We start from the raw sequence: 21669 nt of genomic DNA on the forward strand, positions 1-21669 counted from the left end.
AAGTAAATATACGCTATTCCGCCTAGCCTGCTTTACTGAGCTGATGTTGCTTTTATATTCAGACAAAGTCCCTTTAAGGCAACTCATTTAATTTGGCGGCTATGTTTGAAACACCTTTTTCGCAGTATGCTCAGACGTCCTGTCTGAATAGGGAAACATCAAATTTTCCAAAACTGCTTGCCAAGTTTACCAATTAATTTTATAGGAATACTAGAAGGCGGGCTTTATTCGCCATATAGCAATCACTGATTGGCTCCTGCTAAAAGGCAGGCTTTATTTGCCATATAGCAATCAATGATTGGCTCTTGTACTAGTAGCTGTGGCTTTATTCACCATATTGACCGTTACACTTGTCCCCATTCAAAAAGATACGAGTGACATGTCTTGTGTATTCCGTCTTTGATTCACATCAAATTGATGCTTTTTTTAACAATAACAACCTGTGGTCTGGTCCCTATGTTGTTTACCTGCTATTTTGAATATTCGATCTGAAATAGCATGCAAGTATGGCTTAGTAATTGATGTAATTCTTGCACACTGTCGGCCAATTAAGCATACAGTAGTCGCTTTAGACAAAGCACATGAGAGTGAGACCAGAGAGTGTGACTTTGGACGAAAGGGGAGGAACTGTGTTTTCAAAGAAATTATGCGAAATGGTTAGCATTCTGTCAGATCACCTACTGGACCTTTAAGTACCAATTCTCACCATTAGCTAGTAGTACTTATGAAGTACATATTCTGCATGATCTTGTTATACATTCCTAATTTTATCTAATACCTAAACATAAATACTACCTTATTAACTAATAACAAGCAGCAAATTAGGAGTTAATTGAGCTAAAAGTCTTAGTTAATTGTTTATAATAGCAAGAATTTTACCCATACACAAGAGAAGTGTGACCGTATCAGACAAAATATTTCACATTTATAGTTTGTCCATCACTAAATGTATGTTTTCCAACTGTAGAAAACAAATATACATTAAAAAATTTTTGTTAAAAAAATCCTAATAATTGTAGGCCTTCGGTATTTACAGCGATCATTACATTTATTTTTTACAGAAATTAGAGATTATATATATGATAAAAGCTGTATGTAAACACAACAGCATACAGTCATACTTATTCCAACCAACTAGGGGCTTTCCTTGAGAGATGTCAGCTAAAACTTTTATTGTATGAGATTTTTTTTAATTTAATGAACAAACAAAGCAAATCATCAAACAAGCACATTGAAGATCAACTCAACTCGCCCCAACACTCCATTCATCCCAGGGCTTGTTTTGTCTCATCTTAAAAGAGCAACATTAAAAATATTTTAGTGCTAAAGTTTGCCATTCGCAACTCATTGTACTTACGTAATATAATGTATTTCCAAGTGAAACAGAATGTTCAGTGTGACAAAGTGCAGGGTGGGAATCAATGGGATGGTGTAAAGTGGCTGTTATATATAAGAATAGTGCCAGACCAATTGTGACTTTGCTAAAAATACAGCCAAATGACATCAGCATGTATAGCACAATCTCAGAGGATTTCAGAAGAACAGCAAGTTATTGCATTTTAATTAAGACAAACAATTTTGTCATTCAGAAGTTGAGAACTGGTGAATTTTTCACAGCATAAACGATAACATGCATTAGTTAGGAAAATTTTAATTTTAGGTGGACTTTTAAAAACAACAAAACGTGCAATTGAAGATTACTAATAGTGTAGCAAATGGGTCGAAACCAACACAATCTCACGGCAATTTGCAACTTTTTGAATTAGTGGCTAATTTGTATAAATTCATATGATCTCATTCCTACAATTTAGTACAATTTGCTCATCCCCCAATTATGGTTGGGCTTAGGGAAGGGGTTGAGTGCAATGCCTCTTTTTTAAAATTTTATTTTTTATTTGACTGAACTTTTACAAATTTGTACAAAATAGCCACTAAACTGACAAAACATAAAAACATCATCAAACAAAATCAGAAGAATCAAATGACATAACAAAAACACTGTAAAAAAATCTGTAAAATAGCAGTTTTCCATATTTTATGATTCGTGTTTTTAATTTTCCCTAATTTTTTTATGCTTTTGAATTGTATTTTGGGACTTTGATCTTTCTTCCAACAACTTTTAACCTTGAAAAGTTCGAAAAAGTGACTTTTAGGAACATTTTTAATAGTTTAAAAGTAATATATTCTCTAGGTTGGTGTTGTATATTACACAACAAAAACCTTTTAATAAATTGGCATTACAATTATTTTTGTTATATGTTAATATACCTATTTGTCTATATATTTATTCTTATACATTATATTATTATCAAAGTATTAAAATGTCAAAAAAATCACTTTGGTAAACTATAAAGTTGAATTTGCAAATATTAAATGTTGACAGATCAAAGATCAAGGACCAATGATGTAATTCACAACCGTACAGTAAATAAACGAAAAACACCATGAACATTAATGCATGTAACATTTAACTGTTTTGAATAACTTTTGTAAAAGTAAAATGTCCGTTCAGTGTAACAAGACTAAATAGTCATCAAAAATTATTTATTTAAAATCTTTTTCAATAAATTAAAAAACTGTTCTACAAATTGAGTTTTTCAGAAACAAGATGTTATGATTAATTGTGATAAACTTTAGAGGTCAAGCTTACTGTTTGACATAATTGGCCTGTTGATAGCTTACAATATAAGCCTAACAAATGCAGACTTTCAAGAACCACCCCGACCCACCCACCGCTCTTTTTATAAGATTTTAGTTAACAAACTTGTTCTTTTAATGAAACCTCTCAAAACTGTGAAAAATGTTAAAGCTCTGTCTGTTGAAAATTATTATGAATCTGTATTTGGCGTCTTGTGAATATCTTCCATCTTTTTCTTATTTTTCATTCTTTTTTTCTCTTTTTATTTGAATTTCAATTATCTTTGAAACTTTTTTCAGTGTTTTTAATGCTTGTTTTTGTTGTATTTTTAAATGACTAATGCACAATAAAAAAATGAGGTTATTGAAGTTAAGCTGAGGATTTATCTTTCAGGTGAATTTTTTTGGTATTCAGTGTAAACTAATTTTCTGTAACACCACAGAGTCTTCAAAACAATTAATGCAAAAATAATAATAATAATAATAAAAAATACGTTTAAAAAAATGGCCACACTTTATTTTGATGGTTCGTTTGTTGAATTTAAGCGACATTGCATCTACATGCAAACTAATTCTCATTAGATTATAAGTAACCTGTTAGGTTGAGGTAAGTGTTGGAGTTAGAGTTAGTGTAAGTTGATATGTACTTACTAAGTTTCTTATAGTCAGTTAAATGTCTGTTTAGGAGCAGTATCAACAGATATTAAGCAGATAGTCTACTAATACTCAAATGGACCATCAAAATAAAGTGTTACTAAAAAAATTACCTTAAAAAAAGAGAGTAAACTAATCAGCTCATGTTCTAAAGTACATTAATAAAAATACATAAACACATAAATGAAATTTGTTGTTTCACACCTTGATTTTCCACCCTGTACGTCTTTAAAATAAATGAAGCATGTTCACAGGACAGGTTTCAATTGCAGGCATAAGAAACCTTCATCTATCAGGATCATACACCTTGACTTCCCCACATTGCAGTGCTTTATTCATCAGCTGTAAAAATAGCCCAAGTCACATTCTTTCGCACACCCACACTCCAGCTTCATCTGCCATAGTGTACATGCCTGTGGTCTAATCGCTTAAACGTTTCACTTTTGAAACATTCAACAGTTATCACACTCCAGATTTTACTTGGATTCAGACCACTACCGCTGTTTTTTCCCCCAAAACCCCTTTTAATTAATCACGCTTTCTCTTCTTAACAGAAGCTCTCAGGACACGAGGGAGCGAAGAGAAATGTTCCGCTTTGACTATGTGAGAGTATATTTTACAAGAATTACTCCAAAATTCGAGGCTATTTTTACAGCGATAACTTTGGTATTTGATATTATTCAATTATCATGGCCTCTCAATGGATGTATTGTATGTATACATATGGAAACAAGACACTGAAATCCCATCACAGACGAAATAAATAAGTAAAAAAAAAAAAAGCGGCCGCTTCGGTTATAAATGTTTGGAAATTTCATCAGGCTTCGAAGCTGCTGAAGGATTAAAGTGCTGAGAAGTTTAGTCCAAAGAAAAGACAGTCATCAAAATAAACCACGAGGAAAAAAATCTTTAGCATTTTCTTCATACCAGATCAAAACTACAGTGATACAAGAGAACGAAGTGAAACACAAAAACCGCATGCTCACAAAAACATGACAGCGACTGATTTATGATAGAATGGGTGTGTGTGAGAGACAACATGCCTGCAAACTCGCATACTTCACCCTGCGTTTTGACTGACAACAGTACACACTTTCTCATAACTAAACATGCACTTGACACTGACACTATATATACTCAAACTGGTATTTCATTGAACATGAACAGGCCATTGTGCATGACTTGGTTTCACATTACAGTCTAAATACATGAAAGCTGCACTGAATTGTATATGCTTTCGTGTAATTATTTTGTGGAGCTGCTTGTAATTGCATTGCTTTTTTATGGTGTAAATAGTAGCCAACACGTAATACGAGCAATATTAGCAAGTTATATTAGACAGTTTCACAACTAAGGGAATGAGAGATTGACAAATGTTACACAGAAGTCATTAAGATGCCATAGTTAGTGTCGTACAGCTCAGAAACAGACTGAATTACAGGTTTGTGCATTTTCTGGCTAGTATGTTAAGTGTGGCATGCAGCAGGCACATTTGGGTGACAAATTGTGCAGACTGTTAATTTATAAATGGTTGGCAAGGCATTGTAGATCTGTTTCTATGGCCTTTGAAATTCAGGTCCAAATGGACGGTAAGGTTTATAAAAGGAGACCGGCTGATTTCATTACCAGCTGTGGCTGTAGTTTCATCTAAATATAGACATCTTGGAGGTAGATTTACGTTACAGAGGATAACTTAGAGGATAAATCACAAAAATGTAATTATAAAATCTGAGCTTAATGTTGAATGTTATCTAATTTAAAGATGGTGCAGTATAAAAAAAAAAAAAATATATATATATATATATATATATATATATATATGTGTGTGTGTGTGTGTGTGTGTGTGTGTGTGTGTGTGTGTGTGTGTGTGTGTGCATGTTATTTATATATATATATATAAATAACATGTGATAAAATGAACTGTCCAGATATCTAGATCCGATCACAGGATTGGAAATCAAGCCCGAATATGCAGTTTTAGACTTGATCAGAATCGGACGTTTTATATATGAAGAGTTCAGATGCAAAAGCCGCTAACTCCACTTCTGCCAAAAATGAGATAATGGCATTGAATAAATGCTTTAGGAACGTACTACACCATCAACAAATAGATTTGCTTCAGATCATCTAAATTCCAGCGTCAGCGTATTCAGAAATAACAGTTTGTTGGCAAAAGCCGCTAAACGCCACTTGCCTTTGACAGCAAAAGCTGCTATATTCTGAGAACCAAACAAAAGTGTGAATCGAATCATATGTCATATCGAGTTTGATGAACTGGATGAGCCTGTCCAACTGTCAGTAAATGGCAAATTAAAATGTCCCCTACCTCAAAACTCTGTGCATTATAAGAAAAAGAAAACACAATGTTCAGTCGGAAGTGTAACATGCATTCATAACATTTTTGCGCAGTGACACTACTTTGAATGAATCCAATTTACTATACATTAAACGAAAAATCCATTTCATGAAAGACAGAGTTAAGATGCTGTTCTATTATCCCACAAGGATGCTATGAGGATAAACACAGGACCAAGACTTTAAGTATGGTGAGAATGAAGGAATGACAGCTTCTAAAATTGTCTGAGAGGCAACCCCTTTTTTGCCCAGTAGGCTTAACGTTTTATTTGCTAATTTAAGCTATTTTTTAAAGATAAATATAACGTTTAAAACTATACATTATTTGTATTACTTCACAATATGTATAGATCTGACAAACTTTTGATATTAATGGACAATTCACAGGTACTGATGTTTCACAATGTTTTTACACTACATTATTTGAATCTACCAAGCTTAGTTTACAATGTTTGCAATGTTTACACTGTTCTACTTACATTAAATCTAAATCCCACGTATCAGAAATGACAACAGATTGTTAAGGTTTAATTAATGTTAGTTTTAATGTTTTTCAGCTAATTACACTGTTATGTTGCAATAGGTGGATTAAGAGGTTTTTGCAAAAAAAAAAAAAACACACACACACACACACACACACACACACACACACATGGATTTTTCTGGTTTTGATGCAAATTTTTTTTAACCTTGTTAAAAAACAAAGAATTGTCTAAAGCAGGGGTGTCAAACTCAGTTCCAAAAGGGCCGAAGCCCTGCACAGTTTAGTTCCAACCCTGCTCCAACACACTTACCTGTAGGTTTCAAACAAGCCTGAAAGACTCAATTAGTTTGATCAGGTGTGTTTAATTAGGGTTGGAACTAAACTGTGCAGAGCTGCGGCCCTTTTGGAGCTGAGTTTGACACGTGTGGTCTAAAGTGACTTTTTCAAAAAAAAAAAAAAAAAAAGGTATTTTATTTACTAGCTAATAACCTAGCCATTACATATAAAAATTTAACTTCTGAACCTTATAAGAGGAGCCTGATAGAAAATTATCATATTTAGAGATTTTTGCATCTGAACTCTTCATATATATATATATGTATATATATATATATATATATATATATATATATATATATATATATATATATATATATATATATATATATATATATATATATATATATATTTCATTTCATTCTACTGTCACAAACCCTGACAAAGAAGGGAATAAATCAAAGGAAGTTTCAAATGTTAACCAGACACGGTTAACAGGTTAGTAACAGTAATGTTATTAGTCTGTAGGCTCTTTACAGAAGCGAGTGGAGTGAGAACGTGTTGTTTGTCATTTTCCTGTGTGAGTCCAAACACCTGAGGTGAGATTTGCTTGTGTGTTCAAGCACTTTGAGGAACCACCACAAACAGCCCCAAGAGGAGCCCCAGAACTTTGATTTGGTAATTAGATCAGTGGCATAGACACAAAAAGCTGATTTCAGACGAAATGCACCCTCCATTGATTGTGTGCTTCATTTTCATTTACATCCGATTTTATATAAAAGCTGCAGAGCATCATTTAAGTGTACAGTTTATTGTACCACATGAGAGCACCATCTGGATTCAAACAGGAAAGAGTTTATTGTTTAAAAAAAAACGCACTGGTTTCCTTCTCTCTCTGTCTCCCTTAAATAATTTGGATCATAATATGCTCTGACACAAAGTTTGCTTTTAAAAGCAAAGAGGCATTTGATGAGCACTGAGCAAAATGAACCTGTTCATTAAAAGAGAGAGACAGAGAGTGCAGAAACCTGATCTCATAATACTGGCCAGATTGGCTTACAGTGGCCCCCATATCATATACAAGCTTTCATCTTCCCGTCGCGCTACGCCATAGTTCTCTCTCCACACCGCTGCCTCTGCAGGCAGGCCTGATTAATAAATTGTCCTTGATAAATATTGCATTTCGTTCCATACCCACATCTGGAAACGATAACTGCGCTTTCTTGAAAACGTACAGCAAGCGAAGGCCCTGCAGAGCTTATACATGCGAGCATCAATAGTTTTAAAGAACGGCAATGTTCAAGCGTGTTATCGGACAGGCTAAAAATTTGTCTTTGGTAAATTCGAAACAGGCTTGAAAGTGGGGGAGCGATTGAGGCTCACAGAAAAACTTAATCATCATTTCAGACAGGTTCGCTCTTCCAGGCCTTTGTTCAACCCTCTCATGTGGCGATACGTTTCTGTGTTTTCATTGCACGAGGGAATATAATTTGCTGCATTCCTTCTTGAAAAGTTTCCGCCATGCTGTGTACGGTTTCAACATCGTCAGTTCCGTCATTCGCTATCATCGGTCACTCGTGCATCTGTTCTTGGCCCGATGCGAATACACCTCCATTCTCATTAGCCTATCTCAGACAGGAGAATCTAACAAAAAATACCAACGCTAATGTCATTAATTGTGACAAATTACTTGGACAACACGGCCTTCCTAGAAACATAAATAAATAAATAAATAAAACACAAAGTTTTCCTCTAGCGTAAACGATTTTTCTGTTGAAAGGGCATCATGTTAGAAGTGTGCTAAATGAATACAAAGGGCACAAATAAATCGATTTTAGATCAACAAGGGGGTAAAAACAAGAGGAATGTGCTTTGGTGTTGTCTTGGAGCCAGCATTATCAATACTGAAAGTTAGAGGAATGTTTTTACAGAAGGGGATTGTAATGGACTGAATGGGATGACAAAGCACACTACAGAGAGAATGAAAGAAAGAGTGGGAGGAGGAGAAAGAAAGAGAAAGAGTGGCGTGCTGTAAGCAAAAGCAGATTGCTTATATTTTATAGAGATCATTGAAACAGTGCACAATGTGTCTTCAGTCAGACTACACAGAACAGCAGGACTCACAGCCAACATGCTGCAGTCACTATCTTAAAGGAACAGTCACTTAAGTCTATATATACACTCAGTATATGCATTTTGGAAAACGTACCGGTCATTTCTGCCAGGACATTGTGCAGTAAGAGTTTTGAGAACTTCTTTTGAGCTGAAAACTTGCAATGCAATGCAATGTTTAATATACAGAAAATACACCATTAAAATAAATGCAGGAATTTATACACATTAATACTGCACCCTATTGTATGTGCTTTTTCAACTGAATATTTAAAAAAATGTTTGTAAATATATACTTGAGTTATTAGTTGTCCACAGCTCAGGTTTCTTCTGTGTTTTCCACTTATTAATGTTTTTAAATTCCATAACTGGACCTTGATATGTGCTCTGACAATTGTGATGTAGAAAATGTACAGTTGAAGTCGAATTTTTAGCCCCCCTATTTTCCCCAATTTCTGTTTACCGGAGAGAAGTTTTTTTCAACACATTTCTAAACATAATAGTTTTAATAACTCATCTCCAATGACTGATTTATTTTATTTTTTGCCATGATGACAGTAAATAATATTTTACTAGATATTTTTCAAGACACTTCTATACAGCTTAAATTGATATTTTAAGGCTTTGCTAGGTTAAATAGGTTAACTAGGATAGGGTAATTAGGCAATTTATGGCCCGTTTACACTGACTGGTACAGTACGGTATGGGTCGGCACGGGTCACCTTTATCAGGCTTGCGTTTCCACTGCTAAAAGGGTACCAATGGTACCCTTTTGGTGGGCGAGGTGTACGACAGAAAGTTTCGGTCAACGTCATTCTCGCTCGAGAAAATGTCTACAGTAAAGCTATGGGTTTTTCACATATCGTATGAAAAGCACTTCTCACAAAACAGAGGCTTCATACCCATAAATTCTTGTGTAAATGTTTATTACTAACCTTTTTATCAACATGATTTGATGATGACTGTAGATCAATGAAATAGCCTGCTGTCACGTCTGTGATTGTGTAAAATAAATAAATAATAAAATGCAACATATATGAACACATACAGACCCTTACCGTCTCCGATATGTTACCAATTACAGAAAAACTACACACAAGCGAGCACAAGCGAGAAAGCAAAACCGATCACGCTTTAGACAGACTCATTAAAAACTATGGGCCACAAGGTAGAATCTGCTTTTCTTTTTGGCTTTGTGGCTGTTTAAGATGAAGACAAGATTTGTTTAAGCTCAGGTCGACCATGGCTCATTATTATATGTATATATTATTGCAGTGTTTTGTCTCAGCTGTATATTTAAAACATGGCGGTTTCTTTTTTTTTCATTCTGGCTTGTTGTGAGCGAGTGACGGAACTCTGTAAACCAATAGTGTTCAGCTGTGCTCCGCCTTTTAGTACCCTTTTACCAAGCTAGCAAGCTAGTGGTACAGTACAGTTCGCTTTTAGGTACGTTTTGACAGTGGAAACGGCCATAAAAGCGTACTGAACCATACTGTACCGTACCACTCAGTGGAAACAGGCAATTATTGTATAACGATGGTTTGTTCTGTAGACAATTGAAAAAAATATAGCTTAAAGGGACTAATAATTTTGACCTAAAAACTGCTTTTATTCTAGCCAAAATGAAACAAATAAGACTTTCTCCAGAAGAAAAAATATTATCCGACATAGTGTGAAAATGTCCTAGCTCTGTTAAAAATCATTTGGAAAATATTTTAAAAAGAAAATTCAAAGGAAGGCTAATAATTCTGACTTCAACTGTAACTATTCATACTATAGTACTTTAGTAAAATAACAAATATATAGAAAGTGAAAGAGAGAGTGAAAGAAGTAAATCAACAATAAACTAAGAGAAAATGTACTGGCAGTTTATGAATTTTTTTTATTTTTTTGGTAAATGACCAACTCAGACAATATGTTGTTTAAAATTAGTGACTTTGTTCAACATTTAGCATAAAAAAATCATAAAAATTAAAGTGAACTGTTAATTAACTTTTTTATTATTTTAATGAAGTTAACAAACAATTTCATGGGATGAACAAAAACTAAATTAATAATTAAAATTGATTTGTAGCAGATCTTTTCAGTGAATCAATAGATTCTTTGTGCAAAAAAAACTGTCTGAATGATTTGTTCACTAATCAGAATGATGTGACTATTGAGTTCAACTCACTGACTCACTGATTTAAGCTTCAGTCTATTTATTATAGAAAGTTATTGTTTGATTTAAAAAGACTTGGATTGCAATGTGCAAGTCGCATGAACTACTTTTATGATGCTTTGACTGTGCTTTAAAAAAAGTTTCGAAGTTTGAACGTTTGGAATGACATGTAAGGGAATGAATGATGTCCTGACTTTCATTTTCTGGATGGACTATCAACCCCTTTAGAAAAGCCCTAATTTCTGACCGTTAGCAATTGTAAATTCTCATGAAAGGTAAAGGCACTGATGTATTCTGGTCAGCTTTCTGTTTGACTCACGCATTTCCATTGTGTAAGCAGATTGATGGGCCTGCAAACTGTTCTGCAGAGAACACACTGTTTTTCTCATGGTCCATAAAACAGAGAGAGAGAGAAAAACATCACAAATGAAAAATAAGGCCTTCTGTTCAAAAATCAGGCTGCATCATCTGTTTAGAGTAAAAAAAAAACAGACAGGATGAGGGAGGGCACATACAATCAGCACTATTAAATAATCATGCAACAGGGTATTTTGGTGATCATTTTAATGAAATGGAATATCTGGAGTTCATAAACTGTGCAAAACACTTCCACATTCACAAAAAGCTTCATGTAATGTAAGCCGCTGACAGACAGACTGATCTCTTTGAATAAACCCTGATCTCTCTCTCTTTTCCTTTAAGAGATGCGCTTTAAACAGACAAAAGAAAGAATAGAGTTCTCCATCTCTCTCTCTCTCTCTATGTGAAAAGTGTTAAGCAGATCTCTTGAGGCTGAGAGAAGTGCTCGTCCTCTTCTTCCAGTGTCATTTAATCCCCAGGATCTGCAAACCGCAGAAGTGCTCACGACTAACACTCCCGCTGAGCTTCAGTCTGGACAGATGTGCCACAGGGTGGCTCCCAGACACTCAGAAAGAAAGAAATCAAGCAAACAAAAAATGTCTGCTTGGTTTTTGTGGCCACAAGAAATTCCTGCAGGATTCTGTAATAATTTGTCATGGTGAAAGATTGTGTCAGACAGAGCAAATGTCTTCAATCTTTACATATAATTAGCAGGCTAAGTTCCACTTCTCTCACTGTTCAGAGACTCTTTTCAGACAGTAATACCCCATTTACACCTGGAATTAACATCCGCTTTGGGTGAACAGATTACAGGAGGGCAGCTCTAAATACAGGTGCAAATGGGCCACATTTTCTGATCAAATCACTCAGACAATAACAAAAGGAAATAATAGAAGGATTGTGCCATCTCACATATCACCACATATCACACCTACGATTTTTAGATAGAGTAAATAATGTTACAAGTAATGTAAGTACTTTTAAAATATACATAGCCCTAAAACAATACAAATATATTTAATTATAGCAGCAAATATTGTAAGATAATTAGTTGTCGCAATCAGAATGCTGGGCCATGTGGTTTTCACATAAACACCTCTGGTTGAACTGTTGGTAAAACATAATCATAACATGCAAAAAAAATTAAACACCAAAAATGATTCAAGTCACTGCCAAAAAACAATGAAAAGAACCCACCAGCTCATCCTCAGGGGGAGAAATGTTAGTTTCCGATGGGTCTAAAACAATGGCTCACCAGTAAATCACTGTCGTGTTTATTTACAGCATCAAAATGTCCATCCACAGTGAAGGTATTTACAAGTGCAAAAACAAACAAATAGACAAAACACATTACAATAAACAAGACAAGACAATGTGTTTACTAAATGTGTGTGTATGAAAACTGTATGCACCCACATTGTCAACGACAGGACAACAGGTACTTCACGATAACTGGATGGGAGTGTACAAGTGTGGTTATGTATACTGTGTGTGCTGAGTGCTGCTCACTCATTGGGGACAAAATTCAACTCTGTCACAAGAAACAAACATTTTTATTCAACCCAGGCTCATTCTGAGAATGTACCGCTAAATACACTTCTGCAGAGTGCCAAATACATACCAGGAGCTATGTTTTGTTTTTGTTTGTTTTTTTACAGTTTTTGCTTTTGCAAATCCACCAGAGGCCGCTGTGTATGGTTTTTAAGATCTTAAATTTCTCTCGCGAGTGCCATTTGCGCCTGCTGTTCTCGCGTAAATCCACCAGAGACCCCTGTCAACTGACCTGCTTACTGAATAAGTGATTCACTGACCCACCCTCCTCTTTCCTCAAACCCAACCGATAGTGTTTTCAAAAGCACTGATTGACCCGCCCACCCACTTCCCTCAACCCAACCAACAGTTCTAAAAAGCAATCCAGAAAAAGAAAAGCCCTCACCTGATTTTTACCACGTTTTCAGATTTTACCATATTCTCACCTCGTTATTTACTTCTTTATTTTATTTTATTTTTGGCTTCTGTTTTTGTCTTGCTTTCTGGAACCATTCTTTGCCAGACTCGATCCTGCCGTTGTGATCAGCTCCTCTCTGCGTCTTAAGTCCGCTGACGTACATGGTGAGCTAACTGGACAAACTGGTAACAATGAAAACTCTGTGTACAGAAATAAGCGGTCAGCTGGTAAGCGCAAAAAGGAACGGTGTCATACCGCCCCTTAGCATTCTTTTTAAAGAAGAAATGCAGCCATAAGTACATCTGGCTACATAATTTGTGATCTTCAGAAACTTTATTTTTTATTTAATTTTTTTTTACAATTTTGACAACTTTTTTATGCAGTGTCATGAATGATGACTATCACTATTACCATGATTTACAAACGATATCAATTGTGTCATACCCATAAGTATTGCATTACTACTGTGTACTGATATGGTGTGCGTAGGTTTGCTCCAGGTGCAGTCCAAAGACATGCGCTATAGGTAAATTGAATAAACTAAATTGGCCGTAGAGTGTGAGTGATAGTGTATATGGGTGTTAAACCAGTACAAGGAAGCAGCTGGAAGGGTATCTGCTGCGTAAAACGTATGCTGGAATAGTTAGCAGTTTATGCTGCAGTGGAGACCTCTGAAATAAAGACTAAGATGAAAAAAAATGAATAGATGAATGTCAATTAAGATTATGCAAATATATTAATTGTGCTAAATGAAGATTGAACATTATTTAATCTATATTTTGATATTTTATTTTTCACAAATATGAATGCAAATTATTAAAATGCACATTTTACTGTATAAATATAATCTCACTTTTGTAGATTTCTTTTGTTACAGCCGCCAAAATCTTATCTTGTTTTTGACTCTTACATTTTAAGTGTGACTCATGTCCAAAACCACTTTGAAGCTACTGTATATTGACTCTGTACTCTTGTAACATATGTGAGCACTCTCTTAAACTCTCAGAACTTGTCCTAAAACACACCCAGCATGTGTGTCAACATCCCTCATCTCATATGCAACAGCTAAACCCTTTTGTCAGCTCTGATCATGTGTGCAAGACACCGGCTCTGCGTGTGTGCATGTAAAGGTGTGTGTGTGAGTCGCGAGTCTCAGCTAAAGCACTCTATCATCTGATTGTCAAAAGCTGCAATTATCACAGTCTTCAATGCAGTCCACATACCGTCTTTTCATTCTGCAGGGACCCTGTTCAAACAGAAGCTTCTAGACTCTGTCAATGAAAAGACCAATATGAACCTTATAACAAACAAGCCTCCTGACGCCTGCCTGTGACCCGGGTTCAAAAGAAGCGAAGACAAGCCTATGCACAGAACCTCTGACACCCTTGAGCCGCTGTGATTTTAGAGAAGGTGTGTCAATGCAAAGACGTGAGGGTTCAGTTCCTTTGTTTAATGTTACACCTACATACAATCTTTCTTTCTATCTATCTATCTATCTATCTATCTATCTATCTATCTATCTATCTATCTATCTATCTATCTATCTATCTATCTATCTATCTATCTGTCTGTCTGTCTGTCTGTCTGTCTGTCTGTCTGTCTGTCTGTCTGTCTGTCTGTCTGTCTGTCTGTCTGTCTGTCTGTCTGTCTGTCTCAGAAGGAACAAGACCGAAAACAATACAATTTTAATCAGGGATAAAGATAAATACAGTGAAATGTTTGTTCTGTAAAGTAACAACATGTGTAGAAATAATAATATTTATTTAAAAATCAGCTAAAATTGATACTACTATACAGTTTTAAGCCCTGAAAAAATGAAACAATATATCACTCCTTGCTGGGTATGTTACGTTATGTTTTTCAGAATTCCCAGGTAAATAGATAATTAAAAAAAAATATTAATTTATTTTTGACATTCTGTAAACCTTGTGCACTGTGCAAATGTACTACCCTTTTGTTATATTAGGGATGAAAACATCCACTGAATTAAATGTCTGTAAAATACATCAGATTTTTTTTTAATAGCATAAATCTGTAAATCAACCTCAGCTGACCAAAACTACTAAATTGCTTAGAAAATTACATGATTTTAACTTTTTAATTGCCAAATTCACAACAACACACACAAAATGATGTATTTTCAATATAAAAGTTATTGTGGACTGGATTTCTTTGACCTTTTTTTATTGTAAATGTTAACAATTAGTAACAATATTGGCTTTGATGCTTTGTTAGATTTTCATCATTTTCTCCCTAATTGACTGTTGGTGGCTAATTTTGCCCCATTGACTTCCATTATACCACATTTGATAGTGCATAAATGCAGTCTTTGTTTTTGTTTACTCGGTGTAGTTCTAAAAGCTGAGATGGACATTTACATTTTTTTCAGATACATCAAGGTAAGAGTGTAAAGGTAATTTTCACACACTCACAGCCACACATACACACTTTTTAATTTGCTGTTATACTCCATATAAAATCCAGAAGCTTAGCTTTTTTCCACATGCCTAAAGGTGGTTTCTAAATGGTGCCAACTAAAGATCAACAGTAAAAATTACAAATTTTACCTCTTCCACCAACAATCAAAATGCATGATTGCATGGTGTCATGGTTTTGTAATCAAAAATGTGATAATAGTAGCAGCTAATAGAGCAAAAACTGCCACTAACTTTACAGTTTTTCTCATTCGCGCTGGTGCATTTTATTAAAATTTTATTAAAAATTTTATTTAAAAAATTGTAAATCTTTATTTTCCTGAAAATATCTTAAAAATTGAACAATCTGATGAATGATTTACAGACCTGAGTGTGTCTGTTGTAGGTTCAGTTCCGATATGTACTGCAATATTGTCTTCAGTTGTGCACAGTTCAACCGAAAAGGAGTTTATGTTTGTTGTAAATAAGGGTGTATTTATTCTTTTGCACAATGCTGTGAATAAATTTAAATTGTAAAGAGCAAATGTAGAGTAAAAATGTGAAACATACATATTCAGTGTCATGTACTCAGATACCTCACTAAATGCAGTGATGTCTAACATTACTGTAGTGTTCAAATGGCTGTGCAAATAGTATATAGTTCTGTCTTAAGCATTTTCAGGAAGTGTCACCAAAATCTGACTTTTTTGCATTAAAAATATGTCCAGAGTAAACTCATGATGAAAACATGACAAAGCCATTTGACTATCTTATTCATAAGCAATGGTGACAGGACTTTTCATTTTGATGACTCTGACACTTTGATTGACATCAATACTTGCTTTTGAGGAATGAACTATCTATTTTGAGCAAGTGATGCGCTTTTGCAGGTTATCAGCTAGGTTTTGCAGTTTGCACTAATTGTTTTGCAGTTTGCATTAACTGTTGTGCAAAAGTAAATAGTTTTGTGAGAATTGCACCAAAGCGTCTGAGAAAAACTGTAAATTAGGGACAAAAAATAAAACAATTTAAAAACAATGCATCAAAGGCAATGTTGTTTAACTTGTCCAAGACTTTGATAACAGGTAAAATAAAATCCAGTCAACAAATATAATGTTTTATATAAAAAATAAGTAATTTTGTGTGTGTTTTTTTTTCACCAAATCAGTGACATCATTTATGAATTTGACAATTAGAATTAAAATCCTGTAATTTTCTAAGCAAGACTGAGGATTATAACAGATTTATGCAAAAATAAAATAAATAAAATAATAATAATAATTTGATGCAATTTTTACAGCAGTTTAATTTAGTGGATGTTTTCATCCTGAACATAACAAATGGGTAGTAAATTTGCACAGAGTGTATAGACGAATTACCGGTTTGTAAACATTCACGATGTGCATGCAGCGAAGTCGCAGAAAAAGAAAAAAAACGGGAGCATTAGAATTGACAGCCAGGGTATGACATCCTATCCAATACATAGTTTGTTCTTGTATTAGAGATAAGTTTGATTGCATATTATATATATATTATTATTTACATAATGCTTTCAGCATATTATAACAGCTTGTCACCCCGTAATAAGCACAGTTATTTGGCAAAATTAGCGTTAAAGTGAGCGGCGTTCATCTGACAGGTCCATTTGTGATAACACCCTCCCTATTGGATGAAAGGAAAGGGTCAAGCAGCCAGCCCGAAATAAACAACTGTCTCATTGAAACTACAAGTGATTTTACAAGAGAGAAGTTAAAGGCCTACAAGTCTTTGGATGCCTACAATTTTGTTCTGTGTGGTCATGTGTAAGAAATAATGTTCCATAAATACTAGATTCAAAACTTGGTAGTTCTAAAAACCGAGGTTCTGTCTAGCCAAAGACAACGAAAAAAGACAGAGCTGTACAAGGCCTGGATAATCATCAACAAGCAAAACAACTGCATTTTGACAGTGAACTGCACCTGTATGGCAGGGTATGTGAACTTACATTTTTACATTTTATGTAAATTAAGCATTCAGTATCCGCAGTTTAAATAACCATATTTAACTGTTTTTGCTGAAATCATTGCTGCAATCAAAAACGAGTAATGTGTATGATTCAGCAAAGCGTGAACTTACCGGACATAAAATAAGAACGGCAGAGTCGAGCATTTTTAATTAAGTACTCCATTCAGCTCTTATGATGGCTGTAAGCCAAAGACGTCTGTGGTTGGCATTAAAAGCAGTGTGGTGTAAGGTAAAATTTAAGTTTTCTAGTTTTCTATTTGTGGACTTCCTACCATGCAACATGTCATGTTTGTTTTTGCAACTGGTCTTTTTTTGCAACCGATATGCGCGGTTGCACCCATATGACATCATGTGTGATGTAGGTTGGTAATTCCCCTATTGATGAGTTAAAAAAAATAATTAAAAAAAACTCTAAGCTTTTTTTTTTAAAAGAAATATGTGTCAAAATAAGATTCGTCACAAAAAATCATTAAGCTAGCTAAAATACATAAAAAGTTGTCAAATTAGAACTCAAAATCACCCAATAAAGGTTAACATTCTTTTACCACATCATACTGTAAATGTTTACTGTCACTTTATATCAATATAGGATTTAATAAAAAAGAAGTCTTTAAACCATTTTTACACAAATAATTAGGTTTAATTTACAGCACAATTTTTTCAACATTTAAAATAATGAAAAATATTTATTGAGAAGAAAATCAGCATATTAGAATGATTTCTGAAGCATCATGCAACACTGAAGTATAGATGCTGAAAATGCAGCTTTGCCATTTTATATACATTGCATTATAAAACAATTAGATTGTTTTAAAGTTTTTTTTTTATACAAGCAAACAATCTTCATAAGCAAAATAATTTTAATTACATAGCTAAACAAAATTTTGTCATAAGTATTCTATACATTACAACTCATAATATGACTAGCTTTATCAGTAGGCTAGATTGAGTAATTGAATTAACTGCTTTAATTGTCAGTAGCTTCCAGTTTTGAAGTAGTTTTCCCACCACAGGAAATGAGTGTTTTCATTAATGTAAGTCAGTCTATGTCTGTGTTGTGTGCTAAATGGGCGCTACTGTCCGAGTAATGTGTCGAGTTTAACAAAATCACAGCCTACAGTGTCATATCGTCACCTTTCCAATGTTCTCCTGTTACAAGGTGTGCTTCGCACCTTCAGTTTGTGATCTTACTTTTCTGTTATCATGGTATTCGATGAGTGGCTCACACTGACTAAACTTCAGCATGGTAACAGCAAATGAACAGAACGAGTGGAAGATAAAGAGCGGCTGAATGAGAGACACCCACTGAGGGTGAATCTGAACCCCACTGGGAGTAAGATAGCAAATGGCTGAGATAAAACCAGCAGCTTATGTTGTCTGTGCTCATCATAGTCTAGCACAAGAAATATACAATCCTGGCCACTGTGGCTCTTACACTGCCACTGCGCATGCTAATAAATCTGTCCAATTTAAGAATGTACATGTGTAGCATTTGATGAGAAGAGCTTGAGGTTTTGCCATTTTAGTTTCTAAAGTTTTTTTAAATTTGTAAAAAAAAAAATTTTTTTTTTATTACACTCATCAGTTACATCAGTTTGCATGAATGTTTGAAATCAAATGTATGAGGAAAAACAGTAATTCAACAAAAAAGAGAAATTTACAGTGGTATAATAACAATAGTATGAATGGATGGACGGCCAAGAGATTAAATAAAATAGATGGATGGAGGAATAGATGAATAAAAGGGATGGATGGATGAAATAAAAAGGATTGACAGATAAACAGACAAATTAAATATAATGGATGAATGGATGGACCGGCGGATGAAATAAAATGGATAGACAGACAGACAGACAGACAGACAGACAGACAGACAGACAGACAGACGTATGAAAAAATGGATGGATGGATGAATGGACGGATGAAATAAAAAGGTTAAATGGATGGATGGATGGATGGATGGATGGATGGATGGACGGACAGACAGACGAATGAAATAAAATGGATGGACGGATAGACGGATGGATGGACAGACGGATGAAAAAAAGGAATGGATGGATGGATAGACGAACAGTCGGACGGATGAAAAAAATGGATAGATGGAAAATGGACAGAGGGATGAAATAAAATGGATGGACAGATGACAGACAGAAGAAATAAAATGGACGAACGGACAGACTGATGAAATAAAATGGATGGACAGATGGACAGACTAATGAAATAAAATGGATGGATGGATGGATGGATGGATGGATGGATGGATGGATGGATGGATGCACAGATTGATGAAATAAAATGGATAGACAGATGGACAGACTAATTAAATAAAATGGATAGGACGGATATACAGACTGATGAAATAAAATGGATGGATGGATGGACAGACTGATGAAATGGATGAATGGACGGGCGGACGGATATATGGACGGATATATGTATGAATGGATAGTTGGATAGATGGATGAATGTATGGAATTATCACAATTGTTATTATTATTATTTATCATTCTAGATGACATGCGTCAAAATTTGAAAAAAGTCCTGTAGGGCCAAAGCTCTGCCCAGTTTAGTTCCAATCCTAATCAAACACACCTGATCAAACTAATTGAGTCCATCAGGCATGTATGAAACCCACAGGTAAGCATGTTGGAGCTGGGTTTGAACTAAATTGTGTAGGGCAGCGGCTCTCCGGGAACTGAATTTGACACCCCGATCTAGATTAAAGAGTTTAATAAAACACAAATATGAGATTAAAAACAATCTGCATATTAAACTCAATAATAACAACCAGAACAAAAACAATTATCAAAACAATTAAAGTATTATTAATTAGAAAAACATACGGGAACAAATTTAATTACATATAATGGTGAAACAGGATTGCACAATAAATGGATTTACATCATCATCATCATTGATTGGAGTGAAGACTAAAACTGATAGTATATGTGTTTGATTAAAATATACCGCAGTAAACAGAACTAAGGGTGGGTTAAAGAATGGATATGTGACCTGAAATCAGCCATAGTATTCACTGAAGGTGCAGAGAGTGACGGGGCTGCAGGGGACGCGCTAGACCACAGCAGGAAGGTGAACGTGAGGTTCTGGGCCACTTTAGGATAAATACCTGTGACTTCTGAAGCGGCTCCCTGGTGATTATGCAAAAGCGTTACCTCAGCAGGTGAGAGATCACACACATTTAGAGCGGAGAGACAAACCCTGAAGCTCGAATACACAAACGGGCCTTTTCACTTACGCACACAAACCGATCAATAAATCAATAGGCTAGAAGTTGGCCACTGCATCCATCAGAAAATGTTGTGAAAGTGGACAAAGGGTGAACGGGATGATGGAGAAAGAGAGAGGGGGAGGAAACACAAAGATCAGAGAGTGTGTTTAACAAGGGGACCCAGCCTGAGCTGATATTTGCTTAAACTTTGCCAAAAGAAAGCGTACAGAGTTCTGAGGTTTTCGGAGTGAGGGTGTGGGCGTGTGTGCGGTTTGGGATGACAGGATAAATGGATTACTGACCATAACAAATAAACCTACGTCATCCCGTTTGGCTTGGCCAGGGCGAGCCACTTTCCAGTATGAAACTCCTGAGACGGTAGGACATGTGAGGTCTGCCAGTGACCTTACAAATGGACTCAAGACAAAAAAAGAAGTAAAAAACAAGAAACAAAATGCAGGATATTCAATATACTCTAATAAGATTATAGGGGGTTGTTGGTAATAATCTCCAGCAGTAAGTGTAGATGGATGTAAGCCTCCAACAAAAACTCTCACTCAAGAGTAAATGATGAGAAACACATACAGAACTGGGTCTAAGCAAGGCTGGGCGATTAATCGAATTAAAATCGCAAACGCAATTGAGTAAAGCTGTGATTGTCATGCACATCTTGTCAGGGAAGCACAATGTGATCATATGTAAATTTCCTCAGAACAGAAGAGGTTTCATTTTAAAAGGAGGCATGGCACTCAACCACACCCCTAAACCCAACCATCATTGGGTGTGATGGCCAACCATATGGCCACACAAAACAAGGGTACAAAACACACACATTACGCCCGTGCTCATTCATTAACAGACACATACACGCAGATTTGCTCAGACCCACACACAAACAGACATAAGCATACCTCTGCATACTCACATCCATATGCACTTCAGTAATGAAGACTCTGACAAGTTTTCTTAGTTTCATCTTTTATTTAGTCTATAAAATGATTTCTGAATATTAAATTTCACAATTTCTTTTGTTTT

The sequence above is a fragment of the Danio rerio genome, chromosome 13 (genome assembly GCF_049306965.1).
Source record: "Danio rerio strain Tuebingen ecotype United States chromosome 13, GRCz12tu, whole genome shotgun sequence".
Taxonomy (NCBI): Eukaryota; Metazoa; Chordata; class Actinopteri; order Cypriniformes; family Danionidae; genus Danio; species Danio rerio.